This window comes from Lycorma delicatula, chromosome 5 (assembly GCF_047948215.1).
Source record: "Lycorma delicatula isolate Av1 chromosome 5, ASM4794821v1, whole genome shotgun sequence".
In the NCBI taxonomy this organism is placed as follows: domain Eukaryota; kingdom Metazoa; phylum Arthropoda; class Insecta; order Hemiptera; family Fulgoridae; genus Lycorma; species Lycorma delicatula.
Genome location: NC_134459.1, coordinates 127,591,528 through 127,607,538, shown reverse-complemented (window position 1 = coordinate 127,607,538; position 16,011 = coordinate 127,591,528).

Genomic DNA, 16,011 nt, shown 5'->3' with positions numbered 1-16,011 from the left:
AATAACCCTCGTATATAAAATTTAAAATACAAATAAAATTTAACAAAGTTCGTGAGGGGTGTAAAGGGCCCCTTCACCGATAACAGAAATTAAAGTTCCAAGTTTTAAACTACAATGAATAAAATAAAATAATTAAAAAAACTTTATCTCAAGAATAAAACACAGAACACAAATTCTAGAACTTAGTAAATATTAGATTTTATGAAACATATTTATACTCTGTAGAAATAACAACACTTGATCTAACTCTTTTTTGTCATTGACCAGGATTGGACAGATGTTTCTGGGCAAATTGCGACGCAAGGCCGCATAACATATCCAGTCCACAAGGATATAGTGCGCAGTTAAGCGGTAATTGCGTCTTACCCACAATGGTGCATTTTATGTTGACATGAAATACCTGTGAATGACTCTAGTATGTTCTAATTGAAATTGGCAGGGGTCCACTTCCTCTCAACGAACCTTTTTACACTAGGAATACCATGGCAACACAATATCTTTGATGTGCCGGAGTTTATTATCCACTACAGCAGTCCGGTCACCTTGCCACAATTTGTCCGAAGAGTGAGTTTTACATAATTAATAAAATCGTAACACGAGTGATGAAGAAAGGTTGACTACCAAGGATGGTTGACCATGCGCCTTTAGCAGCGGAATCTGCACATTCATTTCCTGGAATTCCCACGTGGCTAGGGATCCAGCAGAAACTCACTCGTGTGTTGCGATTGTTTAATTCAGCAATTGTGTTATAGATATCAAGGATGACAGGATATATCTTCTAAAGCTTGGAGTGCACTACACGAGTGTATAAGGGCGTCTGCGAGGCAATTATGCTATATGCGGTTCCTGTGTGGGTGGATAGGCTGAAGTTTAAAAGTTATCGGGACATATTGTTGAGGGCTCAACGCCTTATACTTTTAACAGTTGACGTACAATTTCACGAGAAACCGTACGATTTCATGAAAGGCGATCTTGGTGATTGTGGGCGTGAAACCGATAGACTTGATTGTGTCAGAGTGGCAACTGCGTTATGTCGCCAATAAGTTAGGTGAGTTAACTTCTGACAAAGTTTGGGAAATTTACAATATAGTAATGCTTTGTGGCAGGCCAATTGGATGTGACAAGAGGTCCCATCCCATGTCATGATCTGTTTCCTATGTTATTAGTTTACAGGGCGCCTCTAGGGTACACCCGAATAAGTACGTGACGCAATATCTTTCTCGGCATGGCGCTTTCCGGGACAGGCTGCAGAGGTTTGGCCTGGTGGACTCAGGAGTGTCCGCAATGAGGGCAATTGTACGATGTACATCATGTTCTGTATGTTTGTTCAAAGTACGAGTTGATACGCACGGAGACTATCTGTCAGCTCGATGTTATCGGGTGGGCGCTGGGTCTCCGTGTCAATTGGAGAAACCAAGCTGAATGGATAATAGTTGACAATTTTATACATTACTATTTGGCAAAAGAAAGGTCTGGAGGACATTTAGGATGCCGCCATTTGTAAATTTTTGTTCTTCGTTTGTTTTGTTGTAATTGCGTGTTGAACTCGGTTTTTTTCCTTCGGGTAGGTAGTCGATTTCAGTTCCTTTCCATATTTTGTTTACTCAGTCTTGTTTGAGACTAACGTCCTTTTTTTTTAGAGGTAGTAGTACACCAATGGGAATGTCACACGTGACATTCGCTTCGGTGGCATTCTGACTGAGGCAAGAACAAGGCTGAGAGAAGCGTTTTGCCGAGGTTTGAGGATGACCTCCGATAAAGCCCATAAGGGATAGGTATGGAAAGGGTAGCGTGACGACCGGGGGACGACCGCAATTGTCACATGGTGGGTGTCTTCCCCTACGGGGTCAGGATGTTACAATACACAAAGGGAGAAAATTTACCAAACGATTTACCTTCCTTGCTGTATCTCACTACAAGAAACCATACACAGGAAAATTTCACCCCCTCTGTAACGTTTCTCGTTTCTTCATCACTACCTAAGAAAAAAAAAACAACATAGCCAGTGGTAACAAGAGACTTTGGCTGTCAGCCAAAGTGGACAAACAACCACCGAAGAATTTTTAACTAGAATTGACATTCAGTTTCCACGAGTACCAGCGTTATAACAGATCACTCACTACGTACAGTCATCCACCCATTGGCACGATAAGTTTTCACACTGGATTACGGTTGCATTTCGTAAGGTGTCGCAACGCCACTGAGAATTTGTGTAAGAAGAAACAGTGTAAGGTGTTGGTGTGTATGTTGTAATCTATGTAATGTTTGTGGCATAGGGTATGTGTATGGTGTAAAAGGTTCAGCAGCTCAGTATGTAGTGGGAAAAAAAGCTGCATAGGCTAGGGCCGTGGTGACGCCATCCCCCAAAGTCTTAAAGAGTAAAACTCCTCGTCGGGGTAGTGCGATTGACATATCAGATAATTTCTTTTATCTCTACCAAAGATGGCTCACCACTGTCCACTAGGAGACTTACTACGAGGCTTGAATGAAACACATCTGTAGCAAACGGATAAATGAATGATGGACTACAAGAGCATCTTAAGTGCGGTAGCTCATGCGGACGAATAAGCTACGCAGCCGTAGTTAAAGCCTGCAGACCGATATGTCTCAAAATACTGAATGTTTATAACCAACCACAAGTGCGAATAATATACTATATTATATATAGTACAGTAATGTACTGTATACATATATTGTATGATTTCAATTTAATGTATGAAACAATGTATTTCTATGGATTTAGTACTTTTTAATAGCTGCAAACAAGAAATATAGTTTCTTGTAGGCGATAAATTAAGGTATTAGCTATTTAATTTTTACGTACTTTAAAGTTATAGCAAAATTCTTAGCACTAGGGAAAATATGAAATTAGTTTTTAGGAATTGCAATTAAATTTTGCAAATTTACTGTTCATTTTACGAGTCGCAAAACCTACGGCCTATCTGTTTAATTGGTAACGTTCACCAGAGAGGGAAGATGGTTGATTTATGAGTTCAATGTCAGAACATGAAAACTTGAAGATTTTACACAATGAAACGACTGAATATATATTTCCAAAAATAAGAGGAAAATTATAAACATAATTATATATCTTTTTTAAAATTAAAAACATTTATTTTCAATTAAATGTGTACTAACAATAGTAAATTTTTTTTACCATTAATTAATTTTATTCTGTTAAAATAATCAGTAATTTAGTAATAAAACATAAATGTAAAAAGCAAGTAACATTCAATAGTTACAGATTAATCTATGAACGACAACATTTTCAGTAAAATGTACGAATATAAATCTCTTTCGCAAGTTTCATGGAAGGCAGCGTTTCTCAACCTTTCAGTATTTGTGACCCAATTTTCAATCATAATTTTCATCGCGATCACCCTCTCATACAATAATAATGTATTTTGACGCTAAAGCTACACTACGACCTTAATTACAAACCTTACAAATCAACAAGAATAAGTAAATATATTGATATTTGGCAACACCGATCCACTGCATTGATTAAACCAGAATTGATACCTCTCAATTGCTCTCTGTCTTACGTCCACCATATCTAATATTCTTGCGGCTTCGCGAGAAGTTCCGATTTGTCTCAAACATTCTGGAACATCTGCGCAAACGTGTGTAAATGCTGTACCTTGTACAATTGGACTCAGTCGAATCGATCCTTCTATCGCTATCGAATCTATCGTGAATGTGTATGTTGTAATTTTCATGTTAATTGCAATTCACGGCGGTAGATTTATACAGAATCATAGATCAATTTTTTAGTGGGCGTAAGCAAGCAATAAACGATAGTCAAGCATCAACGTCAGAGGAGCGTGGTTCCGAAGATAAAATCAATAATACTTAAATTTTGGGTTTACCAGTACCTATTTTTTGTTGAAGAAGATAGGCTCCTGTGTGTCATTTGCTCAAAACGTCTGGCAGCAGACAGCATTAAACTTACATTTGTAAACGCTTCAAAGTGAGTACGTTAACAAGCCCCGAGAATTCTAAAATAATTTTTTAAAAACTTTGTGAATGACTAAGCTTTCCTTGCCTTTTACAAAGTTTCATATAAAATAGCCAGATGTAAAATGCCTCACACCATTGGTGAAGAGGTTATTTTGCCAGCTGCAATTGATATTGTAGAAACTATGTTTGGAGATAATTTTGTCAAACTGCAGTCCATACCTCTATCAAATGATACTATTGCCTGTTGAATTGGTGATATTGCTGAAGATGTACAGTATCAGCTTTTCAGGAAGTTGTGTGACAAATTATTTTCAATTCAGCTTGATTAGACAACAGATAGCAATAAAGATGCTCATTTCATTACCTATGTTCAATTTTGTAATGGTATGTCAGCAGTAGAACTACTTTTATGCAAACCAATAGAACTCAAAGCAAAAGCACTCGCATTATTTTCTATCTTAAATGATTTTATAAACGAGGCAAACATAGAGTGGAAAAATTGCATCAGAATATGCATTGATGGTGCTTGTTCAATGTTTGGAAGATTCCAATGTATACAAATAATTACTTGTGAAACAAAAATCTCCACAGCATGTCTGGACACATTGCATGATCCAAGAGAAGCTCTGGCTTCCAAAGACGTTGTAATCGTAGTAAATTATATAAAAATGAGCCCCTAAAAACAATAATTTTTTCTCCACTTTGTAAAGACATGGGTGCAGTACATTCAGTGTTACTATTTTATTGTGAGACAAGATGGTTATCACATGCAAAATTTTTACAACATGTTTACGAATTAAGAGATGAAATTGACATTTTTATAGAAGAGGAAAACTGACCAGAAGCCAAGAAGTTTTGAGATGGCTTAATTATGATTGAATTGAGCTACTTGGTTGACATATTCAAGGAATTAAATACCTCGAATCTTTAACCCCAAGGAGTAAATACACATATGTTGGATATGAGTGATAGAGTTAATGATTTTTGTAGAAAATTGTAATTATGGAGCAGAAACTTAAAGCAAAAAACCTAGAAATGTTTGCAAATGTGGATGAATAAGTTAAAACTTACAAGGCTGAAGAACAACATGTGAAAGCTATTTTTGTAACCATTGAAAATCATTTAGCTATGTTGACAAAGAATTTTAAAAAGTATTTTCTTGCTGACAATAACTTGGTAGGAAGTTACGAGTGGGTTAGGGACCCATTTCAAAATACTCCTGAAGGGCTCTCAACTGCCGAAGAAGAAATCTTCATAGATTTCACAGCAAGTGGTGAAATCAAAGGACAATTTAGAAATAAATCACTCTGAATTTTGAGCAGGGATGGATGATGAGTTTTCTTAACTGAAAACAAGAGAATTTTGTATACTATTACCATTTTCAATATCCAACCTTTGCAAAACCAGATTTTCTGCAGTGGCTCCTTTGAAGACAAAATATAGATCTCAGCTAAATATGGAAACAAAACCCAGACTGTATATTTCTAATATGCAAGACAGACACAAAGGAGCCACTAATAATTATTAAACTTGTTTTTAATTTAGTATGGATAAGTTAATACTAAGTTAAGTTATAAATACGTTGTGCAGTACTGATACAATCCCTATTTATAAGTGTATTATATCAGTGTAAATAAGTATTTTATTATTTATTATGTCAGAATGTATTTTGGTTTGCTTTCCTTTCAGTAAATTAAGAAATTTTTTTAATGATATTTTCTTTTTTATATGCTCACGTTCCCTATTTAGGGTTATCACGCCCCTAGGGAGGTGCACCCCACAGGTTGAGAAACACTCATTAATCAGTAATTTTTTTCTGATAAAATGGTTTAAAAAAATTATACAATAAACTAAAAAGAATGCATATACTGAATTTTAATCTATCAACATTGAAAACATTTATTTATGATAAAATGTCCACATTAATCATTCATTCAAGCAATTTCAATTAACCTATTTTCTATCAAAACAGTTTTTTGTTAGTTTTAACAAAAGCTACACAAAATTTAAATACATTAAATTTAAGTAATAATTGGACTTATTTTACGGCAGATTATGACTTCTGAAGTCATTATACCAATATTTGTAGTTGGATGATGGAACCGGTCACTTTTTTCATACACAGAAAATCTAATACGGTTCAAATTTCTCATTAGAAATGTTAGATTTGATGACAGTATGCCAAGAAAACACAGAATAATAAACTTACTCTAATTAGGGACATGAAAAGATGTCATTGAAAAGTACAAGACCAACTTTTCAGCGAGTGGATATATGACAAAAGGTGGGATATTCGAATCATTTCAAGATTTATATTATGTTTATAATATGAACATGGAAGTTTTTGCGGGCACCCAACCTAATGGCTGTACAAAGTAAAAAATACAGGATTGCCTGTAGTATCTAAACTTCTTGAACCAATAATGGCACCTGCTGAAATTTAACTACCAATAACTGGTATACTTCAATTCCTTTGGCTGAACATCTCAGAGTCAACAGATTAACACTAGTAGAAACACTAAGAAAGAACAAAAAGGAGATTCCACTTGAACACCAAGCTCCACCTAATCAATTCAACTATGTTCTTCACCTTTACAGGTGAACTGTATTTGGTGTCATAAGTGCAAAAAATACAAAAGTGGTCTCACTGTTATCAATATTACATCATTTAGATGATATCAATCCACTATGGTAATGTTCAAAAACCATACGGTCTTACTTTTTAGAATTTGACAAAGATACATGTCAATCAGGATAAATCAACATATTCTATATCAACAAGCATCCACCGACTGCTAACTGTGTGTTCGTTTATATAGTAAACATCACAGGTTTGAAATCTTTTCATAAACAACATACAAGAGAGCTTATCAAAATTATTTGATGCATGACAGTGTTCAATCGCAATTTACTCATCTGTTGAATCAAAATATTAGACAAATGTTACGACTAGAGGAAGAAAGGCAAACCCCAAGGGAAAATGATGAAGGACCAGGTCAGTGCATCCATTGTGACTCTAAGAAAGATAGAAAATTGAAAAGAATAGGTTTGGTTTGTCCCTACTTCATCTGCAAAGAACAATGCACAGTCACTTGTCAAGTGTGCTGCCAATCCTGTTAACGAGAGTTCTTCAGCTACTGATAAGAACAATATTTTTTGCACTGTATTTCCTAACATGAAAGTTTGATTTTCACAAAATCTGTATACATTTTATTTGAACTTAACTTATTTTTTGTGTATTTATAAATGATCTTTTTAATAGTCAGAATTTTATAATTTTATTTTCAGTTATTACTGCAATTTTATTTTTTTAAATTTCTTTATTTTGTTAAATATTTAAATTTCTACACCATTATTTCTCAACGTATGAATTTTATTTTCAATTATTTGTATACTTTTATTTGAAATAAAACATATTTTTAGCTTAGGCCTAATTGGAATCTAATTTTAATAGTCAGAACATTTAATTTCTTATTTTTAATTATTATTTTAATGTAACTAGCAAAATACAGTGTTTAATAATGACTCTGTCTGTATTAATGATGTTTTGAATAATGTAAAAATCCTGAGAGGCATCAAGAGCTTACAGTAAATCCATTGCTACACTAAGTGATCGAATAAACAATAGTAATAAAAAGAAACCTTCTCTAGGGAGAAACCTATTCTTACTCGTGAGCAAGAGAAAGAAATTGCCGAAAAAGTCCTATTTATGGCTAAGCTTTTTTATGTGATTTCATCGCTTGAACTTCACTGTCTAGTTTTTGAATATGCTGAAAAAATAGAATTCCAAATGATTTTACCAACTCAGTGAGACAAGATTGGCTGTGTGGATATTTAAAAAGAAATAAAAAGATCAGCATCAGAAAACCAGAAGCAACAAGAGTTAGTAGAATATCAGTATTCAATGAAGATGAAGTAAATTTATTTTTTCCAATATTTCATCAGTACTAGACAAATACAAAGTTAATACATCCCAAATTTACAATTTTTATGAAACTGGCGTCTACCTTTGAAAAGCCAGGTTAAATATTGGAAACTTGGGCACCCAAGTGGTTCCCACCATGTGGGTGGAAAGAATATTACAGTTTGTTGTGCTGTGAGTGCAAATGGTGAATACATCCCACCAATGTTAATATATCCAAGAAAGAAGTGGCCTTTGGTTTAGCAAAGGGAGGACTACCAAACTCAATATATCATTGCAGCTCTAATGAATGGATTACAGAAGATTTATATATAACATGGTTAAAGCATTTTTTTGCCACTGTTAAGCCAACTATAGAAAGACCAATTCTTCTCATTTTGGATAACCACAAAACACACACAGCATTAGCTGCATACAGACTTTGTAAACAGAATCACATAAATTTAGTCACTCTCCCACCTCTTGATATCACCTTTTACAGTTGCCTTTAACAAAGAAAGTGATAATCTTACGAGGCCACATCCACGTGAAAAAATTACACTAGTAACTGAATTTGTAACATCAGGTATCTATCCCAACGATCTTGAGAAGTTTAAAGAAGAGTTAGCAGTGGTGTACAGAGGTACAACAATCGCTACCTGTTGTAAAAGATAAAGAAGCCTGCAAAGGATGATACTGCAGCAGATGGTCCATTAGTTGTAGGCATGGGTCTACATGAAAATGCTCACCTAGAATCACTTGGTCTTTCTTCTTCTCAGAGTGGGAGATGTTAGGACTATATCACCTGAATGTGTTGTAATATTCAAAATCATTTGTCTAGTGAAGTAAAAGAGATCTTGAAAATTCAGCTACTATTAAAGAATTAAAACAGAAGATATAAAAGCTAAAAGCAAAAATTAAAAGAAAAGAAAGAAAAAGGGCAAAGGATGGAGAATAAAGAGTAAGAAATAAATATAAATAAACAAGCAAATATAATATTTGCTTTGAGGAATCAGTTTTCCTGATTCTAAGTTTGCTTACATGGAACAGCAGGGTGAAGAATCTTGTAGAACTGAAGTACAAAAATGTTAGATTAATAAAATGGTTTTAACCTCGCAACTAACAAAACCACCTTCACAACTACAAAAGAAAAATGCCAGAAGAACATTTCTTTCAAATCATTTGAAGAAGATGACTTACCTGGATTAATCTTTAATGATGATGTGTTTAATATCAACCTTATGAATTTCATTCTTGGAGGTGACTTTAAAAGGGAAGCATCTGGTTCAAAAGATTTCTGTCTCATGTATGGAGAATTTGGCAAAGATGAAGAACTTTGGTGTCAATGCTCCAACTGGATGCATTTAGCCTTGTAGTGCACAAAATTTATTTGTGACTTTTGCATTAACAATTAGCCTCATTTAATTTGTTATATAAAAATTTCTTTGTTTTTAATTATTGGTATTAAATGTGAAGCATTACTTGTAATATTAAAAGAGTAGTAAGTGATATCCCATAACTGTTCAGCATTACTCCTAAATATTTCAAACAATAATTTTTTTAAATTTCCAGTTGAATTTAATATAAAATATCTGAACCCCAGAGGTAAACTATTGTAACTGCAAATTTTAGGTTATTAGTTTGTCTGGGTAAATAAAATTCAAATTTTTTAGTGGTAAATTATTGTATCTCTAACTATTCATTTACTCAAAATAAATTCTGTGAAAGTATTGTAAACAGCAATGTAACAAGAAAGTAAACTGTTGCAAATGACTTTACAATGATTCCTCATGAAACAAACTAATTCAGCGGTAAACTGTTTCTGTACTGTGTTCAGTTAGCTTATAGAGTGAAGAATAAACAAACGTTGTATTTGTGTAAGTTCATCATGATTCTGCTGAATTCCCCATCCCATGTATCAGTGCCGATTTACAACGTGGCCATATCTATATACAACTCTAGTCACCATATAATTAGTCAAGTTCTAATAAAACCATTGATCTTTAAACATGTGACCACTCTTTTATCTTCAGTTCAATTTTTATGTTTCTGTTACTATTTATATACTCTAATTTTATTTTAATTTAATATAATGCAATTTATTTTACTTTATTAGAACATGAGTGTAGTGTATTTGTGTCTGTAAAACTTGAGTTATACCATTATTTTGACACTGTCTGATACTGATTCAGCTAATAGTGCATGATTATTGATATCCCCTCCAAAACATGGCACAAGGAATATTACCCGAAGAAGATAAGACAGTTTATTATCTATATGAAACTTAGGTTATTGCAGGATATGTATGGGAAAAGGTACAGGAGGATAAAGAAATAAAGAGTGCAAAAGATGCTTTTAAGAAAGTTTTGCCAACTAGGGTGAAAACCCTGGCTGATGAAACTTCTAAGTGGCAACACCAATCAAGATAAACCCACAAATGCATCTGAAAATCAGAACAATGGAAATACAATATACAAAAGAAGAGAAAAGATGCTGGAAAAGTGTACATATCAAAAACAGTGGCTGCAAAATAAATTAATCACCATGCTTGACTTCATGTAAAAAGAAGTGTACAGAAAAAATGTATGATGTAGACAGAAATTCTATTTTTCAGAATTTTTGGCATAAAGAAAACAATGATTACAAAACATGATTTGTTGCTAACAATGTTCTCAAAGAAGTAGTAAAATGAAGACTTGTTACAACACTGGATGAATTTTAGAGAAATTCAACTTTGAAGAACTTTTTTGAAACCAAAATAAATAGAATTCACGTGTATCAAACATTTTTTCCTAAATACATTAAGTATCTTTCACATATTTCTTAAAACAGCAGTGGAGAAGAAAACTGACATTGGACTAGTGACAACTGACCAAAGAGGAAAGAAAAAACCTTCAAATAAATTAGATAACAAGGTAAGGGAATCAGTCAGAGCCGATAATACATCTTTTTCAATAGTTGAGTCATTATAATAGGGAATCCGTCTGTAAGTCAGTACCTGGAAAATGAATTACCAATTACCAAAATGTACAAATTACATATTGACAATTGTTAAGCTTAATAATCTTTATGGCAATATGATAGCAAAAAGTGGCTGTACAATTCAGAATACTGTACTGAATTTAATTTGACACATGTGATTGTCACAAATGACACTTTGTGACATACACACATGCAATTATCTATTTTATGCGAAATAAATAATAGAGCTTACAAAGAAAATATGCTTTGCACTTGGAGGAAGCTAAATGCTGGAAAAAATAAAAAGATAAGATAAGATTGAATCACTAGAATGTAACTCAAAATCTGTATTATGGTGGACTTACAGAAATGCCTGTTAACACCACTACTATCAAACTCTGAAGTAATTTACTTAAGAAAACTTCGGGTATTAAACTTAACAATTTTTAAAGCAACTTCTGGCAAGAGTTATTGTGCAATGTGATTTGAGACAGTTTGTAGTCGTAGGGGTTGCGAAAGTGCATCTTGCATTTTATAGGAGGCTCAAAAGAATTTAAATAATGAAACAGAGAAGCTCACCATTTAGTCTGACAACTGTGACAGCCAAAGCCTTAATTTTATTATCATTGCATGTTACGTATGGCTTTTACATACAAAACCAACTTTGAAAATTATTAACCTTAAGTTCTTGCTGAAAGGCCATGGCGTGGACTAAGTGACTGAATGAACAAAATTGGGGAATTCCACAATGATGATTCCTTGGGATTGTTGTACGACAATGTGAATTCAAAGAACTGGTTGAAGTTTACATGACAGTGCAAGATTTAAAAAATCTCAAACAACTTTTCAACAATTTGACTTCACTGCTAATAAATCAAAAACAAATAACAGAACATGAAGACTTTTTTAATAAATGATATAGTACATATCCAATTACGATATTTAACGATATTTAGAGCTGGAAACTTCATACTACAAAAGGTCATTTGATGAAAATGTTAAAACTGTGGATCTTAAAAGATGTAGAAGAAGCAGATTATGGCCTGAACATTTGAATCTAGTCAGCAGTGTCCTTTTTCATTAATTTCAAAAAGTACCGTGATTTACAAACAAGTTTACAGCAGGTACCTTCTTGTTTTCAAGAATTTTATAAAAATTCGTCATATTCAAAAGATGCAAGTAATTATCTAGAGTAATTTTTTTTAACAACATGCATATTTTTTTTATTTTTTGTACATTTTTTGAATAAATAATAGTAATTTAAGTTGAATTTTGGGTAAAAAGCTGATTTTTAAGAATGATTTAAAAAAAAAAATTTTTTTAATAATGATTAAAATCTACTTAATAGCTTTTTTTTTAAAGAAACATATTTATAAAAGTAAATAGCCTCTGAAAACAAAAACAAAACCAATGTGCATTTCTTTGTTTCTACTTTACTTCTATTTTTTTTTTTTTTTTTTGGGGGGGGTGAAAAACAGTTTTGCGTTATCATCGCCTGGAAAAGAGGAATGAGAAATATAAAAAGAAAATACAAAATCTAATAAGACAACAACATTAAAAATTTTAAAAAAATACGTAAATTAGACATTTAAAAACAAAGTTAAACTTAAAACACTAGCTAACACAAAAAAAACTTGAACTAAAAAGTTAAATACAGAAATACACAACTACCGTACAATAAAGAAAATGTCAAACATTAATACATTGGAGAAATAAAAGTATCCGGTCCAAAACGTCTTTATTATTGCCCAGGATGTGACAAAAACTGCTGAGCAATTTAAAATTACAACGCAAGCCGCATAACGTATGCAATCCACAAGATGTGGTACACAGTCAAGCGGCACTTGCATCGTATTCATACCGGTGCATTTCCTGCTGACATTAGGTATCTGTGTGTAGCTCTTGTATGTCCTATCCGCAACTCTCTATGAATTTTCCGGTGGAAGGAATCCCATGGCAATACAGTATCTTTGATATAGTGAAGTTTGTTTTCAGCTATGGTACTCCAGTTGTCTTGCCATCTTGTGCGATGTGCTTGTTTGACATAGTTAATAAGGTCAAATGTAGTAACATGGGTAGTGAAGAGTGGTTGACTACATGCATCTTTAGGAGCGGAATCTGCACATTCATTACCCAGAATCCCCATATGGCTAAGAATCCACCAGAAAGTCACTTGTGTGTTACGATGGTTCAACTCAGTGATTGCATTGTAGATTTTGGTGATGGTAGGATGTCTGGAATTAAAATTTTCTAAGGCTTGGAGAGTACTACAAGAGTCACTACAAATAAGGATAAGATGATATTTGGGGTTAACGATATTTAAAGCCTTATGTATAATGTACAGTTCAGTAGTAAACACACTCATAAGACTGGGTAAACCAAACATGTAAGTTTGGTCATTAACAATAAACACACATCCAACAGTATCATGCTGTTTCGACCCATCTGTGTATAACACCACATCTGGGTTCGTCTCGGAGAGAATTTGGTAAATCATTTGCTGAAAGAAAACTAGTGAAGTTGATTCTTTATTATACATAGTGAGGTCAAAAATAAAATTAATAAGGTTGGTTCTCCATGGAGGATACAAACACGGATAAATCAGAAAAATGGAAGGTGCGTCAACATTTATAAGGAATAGGAAACACTGGGTACAAATACCCACAGGTGCAGTATAACGTGGATGGTTTACATATCTTTGAAGATAAGGATTTCCAAGGACTGTATCAAAAGCTGGGTGATTTGGCTTTCCTTTAAGACAGGCAAAATTAGATGCTAAAACCTGGTCACATCTATCCCAAAGTGATGGCTCACTGCAGTCAACGAGGATGCTTACAGCAGGGCTTGATCTAATGGCACCTGTAGCAAGCCGAAGGAAAGCATAATGTACAGAATCCAGCATTTTAAGCACAGTATTACACGCTGAAGAGTAGGTGACACATCCATAATCTAAACTGAAATTAACTAAGCAACAGTAAAAATGCAACACACATGTGAACTGATCGGCACCCCAATTGGTATTGCTAAGAACTCGTAGCATATCTAAAAGTCTGAAACACTTTGTTTTAATTCTTAGATGTGTTTGACCCACGTAAGCTGGCTATCGAAAAATAATCCTATACCAAACAAGACTCGCGGAATAAAGGGGTCCTGAAGACGAGAAAAGACTACAGATTTTGATTTCTCAGATGAAAATGTGAAGCCGGTCACCTTGGACCAAGCTTCAAATTGAGATATAGTGTTCTGTAGTAGTCTCTCAGCTGTGGTTGTTGAATGGGATGCAATGTATTTATAAATAGGTAATTTATATATACCAAGGTATATAGCAAAATCATCAACAAATAAAGAACATGAGACAGGTGTCTGCACACATGTAGTAATACCGTTGATGGCTATAGAAAATAAAGTGGCACTTAACACACTTCCCTGAGGTTCTCCATTCTTCAAGATGACGCTACCCAAGAGAGAATCTCCAGCACGAGCACAGAAAGTTCAGTCATTTAAGAAACCTCTTATAAAAGTAAGCATATTCCCCTTGACTCCCCATTCTTTGAGGATGAATAAGGCTGTTGAAAGCCTTACTGATAACAAAGAAGACAGCAAAGAGGCGCTGTAGTAGTAGGAGAGTGTTCTGAATAGCTATTTCCAAAGACACTAAATGGTCAATGGAAGATCATCCTTTTTGGATACCACACTGTTCTGAAGATAGAAGGCCATGTCTCTCCAAGTACCATGTAAGTCTGCGGTTCACCATTCTCTCCGTTACTTTGCATAAGATGCTGTTCAAGGAGACAGGGTGGTAACTTGTGTGAGAACAAATCATTGTAAATGCCCAATAGATGTTGCGATGCCAAATGAGGAAGGTGTGACAGCATACAGAGACAAACATTGTCAAGGGGAGGTGTCACGTGAGTTTCTAAGTGTGTGAGAACAACTCCTTGAATGTCAATGATGCATTTAATTCACCAACTGAATCACCAAAGTTTAACGATAATACTTCCATCTGTACCTTGTAACGCTGAAATACGTTACTATAGGATGAAGTGAGAGAAACCAAGCAGAGAGAAGTTGCTAAGGTATTTGCCACTACAGAAGACGATGAAAGCAGTTCTCTCTCATGAATAAGCCCGAATAGATTGTGTTGGTGATCCGCAAATTGCATAGATCTTCTTTTTTCACACAGCAGGCGTGGGAGTAGTGCATAAGACAATTTCCACATACTTCCTCCTAGCGTCCAAGAATACCCGATGACGAGTGATGTATTCATCGGGTATTCTTAACCTTATGGTACAAGAGTAGGTGTTCAATTGTTGGCCTGCGGTTAAATTTATGCAGTGCCTGCTGAAGTTTGCTAATAGCATCTTGGGAATCAACATTCCACCAAGGTACAGAAAAATGTCTACATTTTCCCGATGTTCAAGGGATACAACTATTAGCATTCTTAAGTATCATGGACGCAAAAGAGGAAAGTTGATCAAGAACGACTGCACCACCGCCATACTATTAAGGGAAGGCTTTATGGTAATCGTTCCAATCCTCCTTTTCAACAATCTCTGTGGCATTTTTTTCACTTCACGGGTGACACCAAAAGCAATAATAATTGGCCTGTGATCACAGCCATGAAAGTCATCACAAACAGAACAATTAAGACAAGGGAATAAATTTGGCAAGCAGGCAGAGAGGTCGTCAATGTTGGACAATGTACCAGATGATAAGGACATGAATGAGTGTAACCCATCATTCAGTAGACAAAGGTCCAAGTCCTGTCTCACCCTGTTTACCACATTTTCTCGAGACAAGCAGAAAGTTAAGCCCTGAGAAATATGGTGAGCATTGAAATCATCTGTTATTAATAATGGCGATGGGATTTGCGTGAGGAGATTTGACAGTTCTAGAGTAATGAACTCAAGAGTTTGGAGAGACCTTAACAGCGATGGCAGGAATAAAGGTAGCGAGTGGTATCCTTGTAGCTGACACCTCATTCCGAATGAAAATTGCAACTTCACCACTTGTTTCTGTTATGCCATTTTATTGTATATCAAGTATACATGAAAAAATAGTCAGAGGTAACTGTTGTTAAGTGCTCTCCACAAATTAATGGGCTGATACTTAAAAAATATACATCTATATAAAGTGTGACTATTTTATGAATGAAATACAAAAATAAACATCAATTATTAATAATTATG